This window comes from Engraulis encrasicolus, chromosome 15, assembly GCF_034702125.1.
Source record: "Engraulis encrasicolus isolate BLACKSEA-1 chromosome 15, IST_EnEncr_1.0, whole genome shotgun sequence".
Classification (NCBI taxonomy): Eukaryota; Metazoa; Chordata; class Actinopteri; order Clupeiformes; family Engraulidae; genus Engraulis; species Engraulis encrasicolus.
In genome coordinates, this window is record NC_085871.1 from 30,751,945 (window position 1) to 30,764,444 (window position 12,500).

The 12,500-nt window shown below is 44.8% G+C and overlaps 1 protein-coding gene across 14 annotated transcripts in view; it reads right to left on the reverse strand.

Annotated features, from left to right (window-relative positions):
* Positions 1-12,500, reverse strand: part of foxp2 (forkhead box P2) — a 282,865-nt gene that overhangs the window by 239,764 nt on the left and 30,601 nt on the right. For all 14 annotated transcript variants that reach the window (XM_063217362.1, XM_063217375.1, XM_063217374.1 and 11 more), the window contains exons 2-3: positions 9,739-9,812; positions 7,895-7,964 (exon numbers count right to left, since the gene is read on the reverse strand). The gene's annotated coding sequence lies outside the window, so the exon portion shown is untranslated. The remainder of the gene's footprint in view (positions 1-7,894; positions 7,965-9,738; positions 9,813-12,500) is intronic.

Here is a 12,500-nt window from a genome sequence, read left to right on the forward strand (position 1 = left end):
AGAGAGAGCAACTCTGGAGCAGACTAATTTAATCTCATTTACATTTATATGAACCTTCTTTGTGACCAATTATTCCCGTAATCTGGGTGACTTAAAACTCGACGGGAGACCAGAAATCCCTCGTATACTCCCTCCTTTCGATGCTTCAAAGCATTTATGCAGAAAAAAAAGAGAAAGAGAGAAGGAGAAGAAGAGGAAGAAAAATCAATGTTTCTGAGAAGCCAAGCAATGCTAATGTTTTCATTGCTGACATAATTTCCTCAATATTGTGCAAATGATCCGCTGTATTGTTCGCCCCTGACACATGCTTATCACTTACTTACTGCGCCGAGCAAGAAATTAAATCTTCATTTAACCCTTAAGTTGCATTACCCTGAATTTCCTTACACTCTTCCTCCATGATCGGAGTCAAAACGTGACGCCGATTAGAATTACTGTACATTTCTGTGCTTAAATAATGGACATTTCTTTATTTTCCTTCAATTTCTTCATGTTAAGCAAAATAAAAAATATCATTTTCAGTGGTGAACAAGAAATTGAAGTAACAGTATTCCGAATGCACACACGCACGCACTCACACACACACACACACACACACACACACACACACACACACACACACACACACACACACACACACACACACACACACACACACACACACACACACACACACACACACACACACACACCTGGTCTGTGTGGTATCTCAACTCTGTTTGGGCCTCGGACATCCTGTCTTTTTCACGGTAAACCCAAACACACAGGGGAGAACCAGCAATCAGGACTAGACACTACAACACACACACGCACACACACACACACACACACACACACACACACACATTCCCCGACCGCCATGTGAGACCAATTCATTGGACATGATCATCTGCGCTCTCTATGCTGCTAGCAGGCTAATTCTCCCCACCTGAAATAACTGACACACACACACACACACACACACACACACACACACACACACACACACACACACACACAAGCGCGCGGCAGGGTCACGGCAGAGTCAGGCAGCTCTGATGTCATGCCTCTTGTCAACCTGCCGCGTCGTCTTTCAGAATATTCTGGACGTCACGGCAACATGCAGAACGGAACACTCCGAATCACGGCTGAAACACTCCAGAACACACTTCACCATTTCGACCTTCTGGAGTCATCTGTCTACCTTTGCACACGTTCTAGCACCTCACCAAATTGCAAGACGGAATTTCGAGTTTCCCAAAGACATGGAAAATGCCCAATATCACACGTTTTATGAACAGGACAAAAAAGGGGGAGGGGGGGGGGGGGGGGTCTTTGTTCATACAACAATATGTTCAATAAAAAGTCAACCCCATTGATGGTGATGGAAAGAAGGCAGGTGTTCAAGGGCTACGTGGCATCTGATTACAGGTGTGTGTGTGTGTGTGTGTGTGTGTGTGTGTGTGTGTGTGTGTGTGTGTGTGTGTGTGTGTGTGTGTGTGTGTGTGTGTGTGTGTGTGTGTGTGTGTGTGTGTGTGTGTGTGTGTGTGTGTTGATTAGCATAGCTCCCCATACGGATCAATAACCTCATTGAGTCAGTCTGTCTCCTCCATCACGTCTCCGTGGCAGGTCCAGCCAGGCACACACACACACACACACACAAACACACACACACACACACACACACACACACACACACACACACACACACACACACACACACACACACACACACACACACACACACACACACACTCAACTCTATCTGTATTTTCCTCCTCTCTGTCTGCATGCTTCTTTTTCCCTCCATCTGTCTGTATCTTCTTCTGAACTTCTCTCTCTCACTCACAATTTCTTTTCTTTTGATTTTTGGTGCTGCTTTATTAGTTAGGTTGAAGGCTCTGAGATTTTATGGCGTGAATATATCACATAAGAAAAACAGTAACACTTTATTTTAGGGATACATCTATTAGCACTAATACATACAATGTTCCTGTATAAGTAACTTGTAAGGCATGTACAAAGCAAAATTCAACATTTGTTAGACATGTATTCGCAAATGTCTTGTTCATGCACAATAAGGGATTTATTACCAATTTTGCCTTAGTAAAGACCTAGTAGGCCTTAGCGTTTGCTTAGTACATGCCTAACAAGTTACTTATGCAGGCATTAACATTGTATGTATTAGTGCTAATAGATGTATCCCTAAAATAAAGTGTTACCAGAAAAACGAATTTCATTTTAGGATGTGCAACTCTTTTTTTGTCTTAAATGTTGCTAGGAATACCAAGAAGGCTGTTCAAGTGTGTGATGGATTTAATGTCATGGATTTTAATTATTTTGTAATTATTGTAATTTTATGTTTACCTATTTATTGATGTATTTTATACAAACTTGAGGTCAAGCTCAACTTAGGCACAAGAAAGGGGAAACTTCCCACTTACTGTTAAGAGCGTAGGTACTACTAGCTACTACCCACAACACATTGCAATGAAAGGAGAGGCAAAGGGAGGAGGAGGGGGTGGTGCTGGGAGTGGGGGGTTGGGCACTCTGACCCTGGAGCCATAAGAGCTCGACAGCGATGCTATCTCTACTCCTCCAATTCAGCCTAACAGTTGAGTTGAGTTAAAAAATATGGAAACTTGGTGAACTTCCAGAAAAATATAATAATGCCAAGTCAAAACACTGAAGCAGAAAGCGAAGCGGGGAAAGAAATGGGGGGAGGGAATCATAATAAGACTGACGGCGAGAGAGAGAGAGAGAGAGAGAGAGTAAGGGAGAGAGAGAGGAGAGAAGGAAAGACGGAGAGATAATCAGGGAGTGAAAGTGAGGGAAAAAAAGAAAGAGAGGGACAAGTCTCATGGCCTGGAAGTGAAGAAAGAAACAAGGAGAAAAAAAGAAGGGAGGAGGAGAAGAAGGAGGGGAAAGTGAACCTTTGATGACTAGGACTTTTCGGCTGAAAAGGCTTAACTTTAAAATATTCCTGGTGGTTGTGAGAAGGGGATTGGGATTGACCAATGACCCGCTCCCAGGGCACCCAGTGAGGAAAAGGGTTAATGGCGGATAAAGATTAGGGACACCCACCCCCACCCCAAACCTCTATGCCACCGTCATCCCCATTCTCACCATTTCCCCCAACTCCCCAGGAACACCAACCCCAAAAGAACTACACCCCTCACACACGTCCTCTCCGTCACCCATCTTTTCTCTCCCTCACCCACCTCCTCCTTCTCTACCACCTCCCCACTTCACCACCTCCACGTCCCCTTTCTTGATTAGGAATGCCCACCTCACCCCACCACTACCACCACTATTCTCCTTGCCACCACTAGCCCCACTATCCCCATGGAGCACAATCTACGACTAGACTCATCCCATCCACCCATCCTTCTCTGTTCTACCACCTCCTCCCCAATGTCCCATTTCCAGATGAAGGAGTTCCACCTCACCAACACTTCCTACACTACCACCACCAACGTCATAAAAAAAATAATACCACCTCCTCTTCCCCTTCCTCCTTCTCCCCAATACCCCATCAGGGATATCCCAATAGCAGCATACAATATGTCCAAAATCTCCCCACGTCTGCCTCAACCCAACACCCAACACCCCCTCCCTCCACCTCCTCTGCCTCCTCCACCTCCTTCTCCCCAAATCTAAACAGCTACGTCCAAGAGCATCGTCTCTCCATTCCCACCTCACTAACACCGCCACATTCTCCTCTCTCCGCCTCCCTAATACCATCTCCCAATCCTATCTGACCTCCTCCGCCTCCTCCTCCTTTCTCCTCCCTCCTCCTCCCCAATAACCCCTGAGCTACTACTGTATATATGTCCCGGAGCACCATCCCGATAATCTCACCTCTCCTCCTCCACTTCCTCTTCCTCTCTCCTCCTTCCCCAGAACCCCCTCAGCTATGTCCCAGAGCGCTGCCTTCCTAATCCCAAATCAGTTTAACAAGGGGGAACCTGGCACTGGAGACTGCCCGGGGCCACTTTGATATCACCCAATGCCTCCCCAATGCCTCTGCTTCATCTCACTATCCATCCCCAATGGCGGTTTTCTCTCTCTCTCTCTCTCTCTCTCTCTCTCTCTCTCTCTCTCTCTCTCTCTCTCTCTCTCTCTCTCTCTCTCTCTCTCTCTCTCTCTCTCTCTCTCTCTCTCTCTCTCTCTCTCCCTCCCCAATGTTTTCTTTTTTCTAACGCTATATATCTTTCCCCAATGCCTCTTCACCATCTCTCCACAGCTCTCTTCCAAATGTCCTTTCTATCTTTCTTCCCCTCCCCAAAGACTTCGCTTCTCATGTATCTCCCACCCCACCCTAACGTTTCTGCTCCGACACCTATCACTCCCTTCCCAAATGTCCTTCCATCTGTCTATCCCTCCCCAATTGGCTTTCCCCCCTTCGTTACACCCTTCCCAACCATCTCTCCATACCTCTCTCCCAAACGGCCTTCAATCACTCAACCCTTCACCAATGTCTCCTCAACTTCTTTCTACCTCCATCCTTCACCACACCTCGTCAAATGTTTCTGCTATGTCGCCCATCACTCCCCCGAAAGACCCCAAACTATTGCCCAATGTCTCTCGGTGATCACTTTTCCACATGTCTTCATGCATGCAGATCATTTTCTTCTGTTTATCATTGACCCATCCCTGCCCTACTGTGCTGAATGTCCTGTGTGACTGCTTATCCATTCTGTACTACTCCATCCATCCCCAATGTCCCATCTCTTCCATCTCTCCCCAAAGTATCTTCTGCACCACATCCGTCCCCAACGCCCCAATATGATTGCCTATCCCTATACCCCAACAGCCTCTGCCATGCTGCTCTTTTTCCCCCCAATGACCTCATGCCATGGCCTCATCCCTCCCCTATGCCCCCATGCCACTGCCCCATCCATCCCCAAGGTCCCCTAGTTTTCATCAAAACTTCTGCTCTGTTGGCCAATTTTTCCCTCAAGCCTTTCCACTGCCGGTCCATTTCTATGCCCCCATGGCATCCCCAAAAGCTTTCGCTCTGTTACCCCCTCCCTCCCAAATGCCTCGGCTCCTTCCAGGGGGCTATACGGTAATACCCCCTGACGGTCCCTTGTTACCCAGGCAGTTCCTTCTCCAGGGATCGGGGGGCAAGGCTAGATAGGCTTTCTTACTCTGAGTATGAAGGGCCTTATGGAAAAAAAAGTCCCATTTGGGGACGCGAAATGTTTTTGAAAAAAAATGTCAGTCTTGAAATAATAAATATATATGGCAGTCACTCTTGATAGAACAAGAAATCAATTTCAAAGGGGAAGAGTGAGCAAAGCTTGGCCGCCTGGGTCTGAGAGCAGGTCCGACCAGCTGGTTGGCTGGTCGTCTTCAAACTTACAGAGATATGCTTAATTGCTGTAGATTTCTCCCCCAATGTGCTTACTTTCTTCTTTCCATCTTTACTTTCTCTTTTTTGGGGGGGGGCAAACTTGGGGAGGAGGGTGCTTTACATTTTCTTTTTTCTTCTTCTTCTTCTTCTTCTTCTTCTTCTTCTTCTTCTTCTTCTTCTTCTTCTCTCTCTCTCTCTCTTTCTCGTTCTCTCTGGCCAATGATTAGAGGACTGCTGTTCCCGCACAGATATGCTTTAAGAGTTCATCTTTGAAGATTTAAACTGGATACTCGACAAATTAAAAACTAATATTCAAATCTCTTTAAGGTCGGGGAAAGAGCGCGGATGGCCAGGGCTGGCTGGGGGTATCGGGTAAGAGTGGCATGGCATGGGGGCATGGAGGTGATGTGGGGTGGGATGGGGTGGGGAGGGTTCGGGAAAGTTGTGCGTGGGAGCTGGGGCGGGTCGGGAGGGGGTTGTTGGTCTTCGCTCAGGCTCTGGCATGTAAGAAGGAAGAAGAGGAGGCTCTGGGGAAATGTATCGTCCGCAGTGTGTGGTGTGTGTGTGTGTGTGTGTGTGTGTGTGTGTGTGTGTGTGTGTGTGTGTGTGTGTGTGTGTGTGTGTGTGTGTGTGTGTGCGTGTGTGCGTGTGTGTGTGTGTGTGTGTGTGTTTCTGTAGCGGTGCCCGGAGCCTTGCCACCCAACCTTGCCACTCAAGCTCTTCGGCAGCCCTTGCTTTAATCATATCTACACCTCAAAGGCAAGACACCGCCAGGCCAAAATATGGATATTAAGGAGGGCTGCCTCTCAGCTCTGCGTGCACACACACACACACACACACACACACTCGCACACACACACAGCCTTAGAACCCTAGGACGGGTATTAAAAATGGTAGGCAGAAGTTAAATCGACCAAACAGAAAGTTGTCCATTATCGTTGCCTCTGAGATCTGAGCTCAAATCTCTCTCTCTCTCTCTCTCTCTCTCTCTCTCTCTCTCTCTCTCTCTCTCTCTCTCTCTCTCTCTGCAGAAATTTCTATTAATGGAATTTTTTGACCCGTATGTTTAATTCAAACATATACGAGCCATGTTCCGTGCTAAACTCAAGGTGGTCGTTCTCATTCACAGTGACTGCAGAGGTGGGCAGTGGGATTGATGGCAGACCTTAAATTACACTTTTCCTCTCCATTCAGTTCTCTCTCTCTCGCTCTCTCTCTCTCTCTCTCCTTTCTCAAAAGTCATCCTCTAAAAGTATATAAAACACATCCCTTTTACACCCTTCCTCCCACTGGATGTCAATGGTAACAATCCTGCCTGAAGTGTCCTGCACTATGCATACATACACGCACGCACGCACTTACACACTCACGCACTTACACACACACACACACTGCTGGTGCATGTGTGGCTGATTGGGTCCATATATTTTCCATCGCTAATGCAGTGGTGTGTCTTACAATGCCACTCACACACACACAGAGACACACAGACACACACACACACACACACACACACAAAGTGTGTGCTACAGCAGTGATGCATCTAACAATGCCCAGGAGTGCCCTACAGCAATAAGGACTGTTACACACACACACACACACACACACACACACACACACACACACACACACACACACACACACACACACACACACACACACACACACACACACACACACACACATTATCAATGTCGCTGCCATACATTCTGCCCGGTGCACATTCTTTATGCTCATCGCATGTGCATTTCACACACACACACAAACACACACACACACACACACACGCACACGCACACGCACACGCACACGCACACGCACGCACACAGCAGAAAGGGAGGAATGCAATGATAGATGCCTTCACAATGCTTCATTGTCTTTGACTTAAACTTCACGGAAAAGTGTTCTCCATTATAATTGCTTGTAATGAATAAATATATAAGGGAATTGAACGGCAGAAGTGGAAACCAAGTTACTTGTGGCCCTGAGTCCAGACTGAATGTATAAAATAAAACATGAGTCAAGTTTCAAATAGATAGGCATATACTGTACTGTATGTGGATAGTGTTTTCGCAAATTGGCCTGTCGAAAACTACAGTATGTCAGAACTGAACATACAAATGGTCAGTTTAGGAAAACAGCAAAAGGAACACTTAAGTGATGTGAAGAAAAAGAAAAACATCTGCCTTCCGACTAGTACTTAAAAATGTCACGCACGCACGCACACACAGGCACGCTCGCACGCACGCACACATGCACGCACGCACACATGCACACACACACACACACACACACACACACACACACACACACACACACACACACACACACACACACACACACACACACACACACAAACACACACACACACACGCACCCGCACACACACACACGCACCCGCACACACACACACAGGCACACACAAAACAAAAAAAGAAAAAAGCCTCTCACTGTGAGTGACTACTAATAGGTGCAAATGAGCAAAGGCAAGAGGCACGGACAAATGTAAATGACCATTTATAAAGAAAGGGAAGAAAAATGAGTGCAGGTACTCACCACTTTTTCTGAACTTCAAAGCGTGTTTGTTCTTCCGTCACTTATGGAAACGCACATCCCATAATTCATGCTGTGCAAAAAAGAGAAAGAAAAAGAAAGAAAGAAGAAAAAGACCATTATTTAATGCCTGAAGAAAAAACGAAATCATGCAGGGAGGGGTAAAGGTTGGGCTGGGCAGGGGCAGCCCTATCACGACCAGGCAAGCAAACTAGGTGATTGTCTAGGGCCCGCAGTTGAGGGGGGGGGGGGCAGATAATGACTGTTTATGTGTTTGTATTGAAATGACAGCAATGGGAACTTTGTGAGTATGGCGAGACCTGCCTAATTTCAATAACCAAAAAAAAGTGCAATGATACCGCTATCAAAAACTCTCTAATAGTTTGAAGAGAAGAAAAGGGGCCCCCCACTCTCTCTTTGCCAAGGGACCAAAAATAGATTGACCAACAATGACCCTGGGCAAGGGCCATTAGGAGCGCTTTTCAATTAACAAATGCAAGTGCATGGGCACTCACAGCCGTCTGCTTTAAACAATAATGGGCTCTAGCTTTCATTGTTTGAATGACAGACTTCCATCAGGCATTTACATGACCACACATGGCTGATACATTTCTAATGCATCGTCAATGGAATGTAGATTTAGGTATGCAGATGGTCAGAATGTACAGCCCATGATTTTTCCCTCTGAGTTAGTAGAGGGAACTTCAGGATCATATAATAGGGTACTTGTCTAAACCTTGATGTCTATATCCACTGTGGAAAAGGTTTGTTTGTTTATTTCTTTGTTTGTTTATTCAATTAATCTATTCAATTAATCTATTCAATTATTAAATCATTAATTCATTCATTAATTCATTCATTCATTCATTCATTCATTCATTCATTCATTCATGTATTTCTTTATTAGAGGGTGGATAAACCAAATGGACAAAACTAAAATCTATTTATACTGTGGTGCATTCTGTAATACTACATGAACAAAGACCTTAGTGGATATTCTGGGCTTCTGGGGATTGGGTGAATAAGTAGACATGTATTAAAAATAAAATAAAAATAATGTAAAAATTAAAACTAGAAATGCACTCATAGAGTGTAGACCTCCAAGGAAGATGTTTGATAGAACATTTGACTAGGTTACACCCTCATTTTTTCAAGTCTTTCTACCTCTTTTTTTGCAGTTAAAAACTGGAATGCCTCAATAGTGAAGAATCTTTTTAAAAATCCCTGGATCCGGGTTGTGATCCAGATCACCACCAAAAATTAAACACTTGTCCCTTTTCCAATTTACAACAACTCCTCAAAATTTCATCAAAATCCATGCACGTAACATTTTGAGTTATCCTGCTGACAGACAGACAGACAGACAGGCAGACAGACAAACTGACGGACAAACCAACGTGACCAAAAACATAACCTCCTTGGCGAAGGTTAAAAAAGAAAAAAAGGATAGTTCTAGTCACAAAGAGTTCCTCTTCCCTGCATCCTCTTTGGACGACGTTTGCCTCTGACAACCTGGTCAGAACTGGAAATACATACTGATTTAAGGCACTTCCATTTAGCAGAACAGGGAGGCGAACATTCCCCAAAGGCCCACAGAAAGACACCAGCAAGCACAGACGCAAACACTGTTTTCTACATTGTTCTTTTCTAGTTAGAGCTCTTAAGTTCTAAGCAACTGCTGTAAGCAACTGAGTTGTTTCGGCAGGCATACCATAATGTATTCCAATTCCAAAATGTGTCCTTCTTAAGTTGACTAACGTGACCTAGATGAATGATTTTCTTCATTCTCCATATATTTTTCATTTTGTTTTCTTTATTTATCCATTTCCATTTCTAAGCAAACTTACCCGTGGTGGCAAAAGGTTGGCTAAAACGTCCTTCACCGTCAGAGGAACGCGATGAGACCAGAGGCGTTAAGGATCTAAAAAAACAGGCAGAGAATAGAGACACTGGAATGAGACAACACATGAAGAACACATTAAATCCATTACACACTGTAAAATATCCCCCAACACTGTTTACACAACTGTTTCACATTAGATACAGCTCTGTATGTGTGTGGTTTGTCTGTACGCAGCATAACGATGTGCTGTGCTGTGCAAGTGTATTTACGGCTTCAGTAATGTTTGTCTGGGGCAGAAAATTATGAAATGATTAAGATGTCATCCATCAGAAAAGAAATGACACTCCCAGTTTTATGTCATCTTCTCTCTCTCTCTCTCTCTCTCTCTCTCTCTCTCTCTCTCTCTCTCTCTCTCTCTCTCTCTCTCTCTCTCTCTCTCTCTCTCTCTCTCTCTCTCTCTCTTCCTGAAACTGAATGTTTAGAGGAGAAAACAACATGTGCTTTCTGGAGAAGCTAAAAGTCAACAGCATGCCTTCGGGCTTCGTGCCAGCAGGAGTGTAAATCACAGTTTACACCCAGCGTTAACATTTGGCCTGACACTTACAGGTGTACAGTAACAAACCTGGCCACACACACACACACACACACACACACACACACACACACACACACACACACACACACACACACACACACACACACACACACACACACACACACACACACACACCAATCAAGCTCTAACCTTGCCTCTATGATATGTGAACTCTCTGTACTCCCTGTCCACACACACACACATACACACAAACCCACACTTACTGTTCACTACACACCATTTTGGAAGGTGTGTGTGTGTGTGTGTGTGTGTGTGTGTGTGTGTGTGTGTGTGTGTGTGTGTGTGTGTGTGTGTGTGTGTGTGTGTGTGTGTGTGTGTGTGTGTGTGTGTGTGTGTGTGTGTGTGTGTGTGTGTGTGTGTGTGTGTGTGTGTGTGTGTGTGTGTGTGTGTTTTCTTCCACCCCCCACCCAGAATTCCAATGACCCCTGCAGGCAACCAGCGACCAACTCCATGGCATGGAATGCTGTGTGTGTGTGTGTGTGTGTGTGTGTGTGTGTGTGTGTGTGTGTGTGTGTGTGTGTGTGTGTGTGTGTGTGTGTGTGTGTGTGTGTGTGTGTGTGTGTGTGTGTGTGTGTGTGTGTGTGTGTGTGTGTGTGACTCCAATGTGTGCTCTGTGAACTGTGCAAAGGCAGTGCCGCTGCCTACAGTCCTCTGCTGCAAAAACAAACCTGCCAAATGCTATTATTTTTACTGTGTCAGAGACCACGGGGCAACTATGAAAGTATGGCTCCTGTATGAACTATCAAGCTGTGTGATGAAAAAAGAAATGATAATACTTATACTATTACAAATATTCCTATTACTACTAATACTAATAATATCACACAAATAATGTATAAAAATATATATTTTTTAATATTGTATGAATACGATTGGTGACATTATTATTATTATTATTATTATTATTATTATTATTATTATTATTATTTGCTGGCAGTATTAAATTATTTACACTATAAAATGCGGTTTAGACGCCTCTCAGGTTTTTGGCAGTGCAATTATTTACAGTCTTATAAGCCCCTTAATGCTACCATTCATGCCCATGCAAAACCATCCTGTCAGTGCGAAGTGGTTTAAGCCCTTTAGGCTTAGTCAACATCTGAATGAGAGATTTGCCTGCAAAATTAGATTTCAACATGTTTTACACTTTTTCAGTGTGTGTGTAAATAAACGACTTAGAACGAGAGGCGTTACAAACGACGCAAGTGTCAACTAATCGCCGCAAAAAATCATGAAACACTTATTTTTTGCTAATGTTCCGAGAAATTTTAATGACTTCTCATTTTTTCCCTTCCTTTTCTGCAATTTTTCTCCCTTTTTCCACCCTCAAAACACACACTCACACAAAAAAAACTTGCATTCGGGGCTGTACAAAGTCGGTACAATTTAATTCTCAAAGCCGCCACGACGCGCCGCAGAATGCCATTAGACTTTGTGACCTCGAGAGGCGAGGGGACTTACAAATACCATACACATTTCCATTCGTCACACAAAAGCAGCCTCTAAATGCTATCAAATTATATACTCTCTTGCTTTCACGCTCCGAAGGGGCCCTAATAATACCCTAGCCTGATATTTACATGAAATGCGGCCGTTAAGTCTAAGATAAACTATTTCAAAAAAGAAAAAAGGGAGAGGAAAAAAAAAACGAGGGGCAGAAAATACCTCCAGTGCCTCCAAAGAGCCGCCTGAGCCCGGCGATGAAAGAAGACATTATGCTAACAAGTTAGATTACTGTACACAATAATTTTATCTTTAAAGTAAATACCATGCCTCTGTGATGCTGTTAGGCCGCTATGGAAAGTCACGGCCATATTCCATAACCCCCCACCTCTCACACACGCACACCCACACCCACACCCACACACACACTCACACACACACACCCACATACACATACACACAAACACCCACCCCGCCTCCTCCCCGTGTCTTCAGTGCCTGCACTGGAGGCCAAAAGGCTCGGGCCCCTTATCTGGCTGCGTCGTCATAGCAATTCAGGCCGTGGCGCAGGAACAAAGATGAGTCTTCAAGCGGCGACTATTCATCGCAGGACGTGTAATTACCCCCAGTTCACAGTCTAGACGCCCGCCACCTCTGTGTGTATGTGTGTGTGTGTGTGTGTGTGTGTGTGTGTGTGTGTGTGTGTG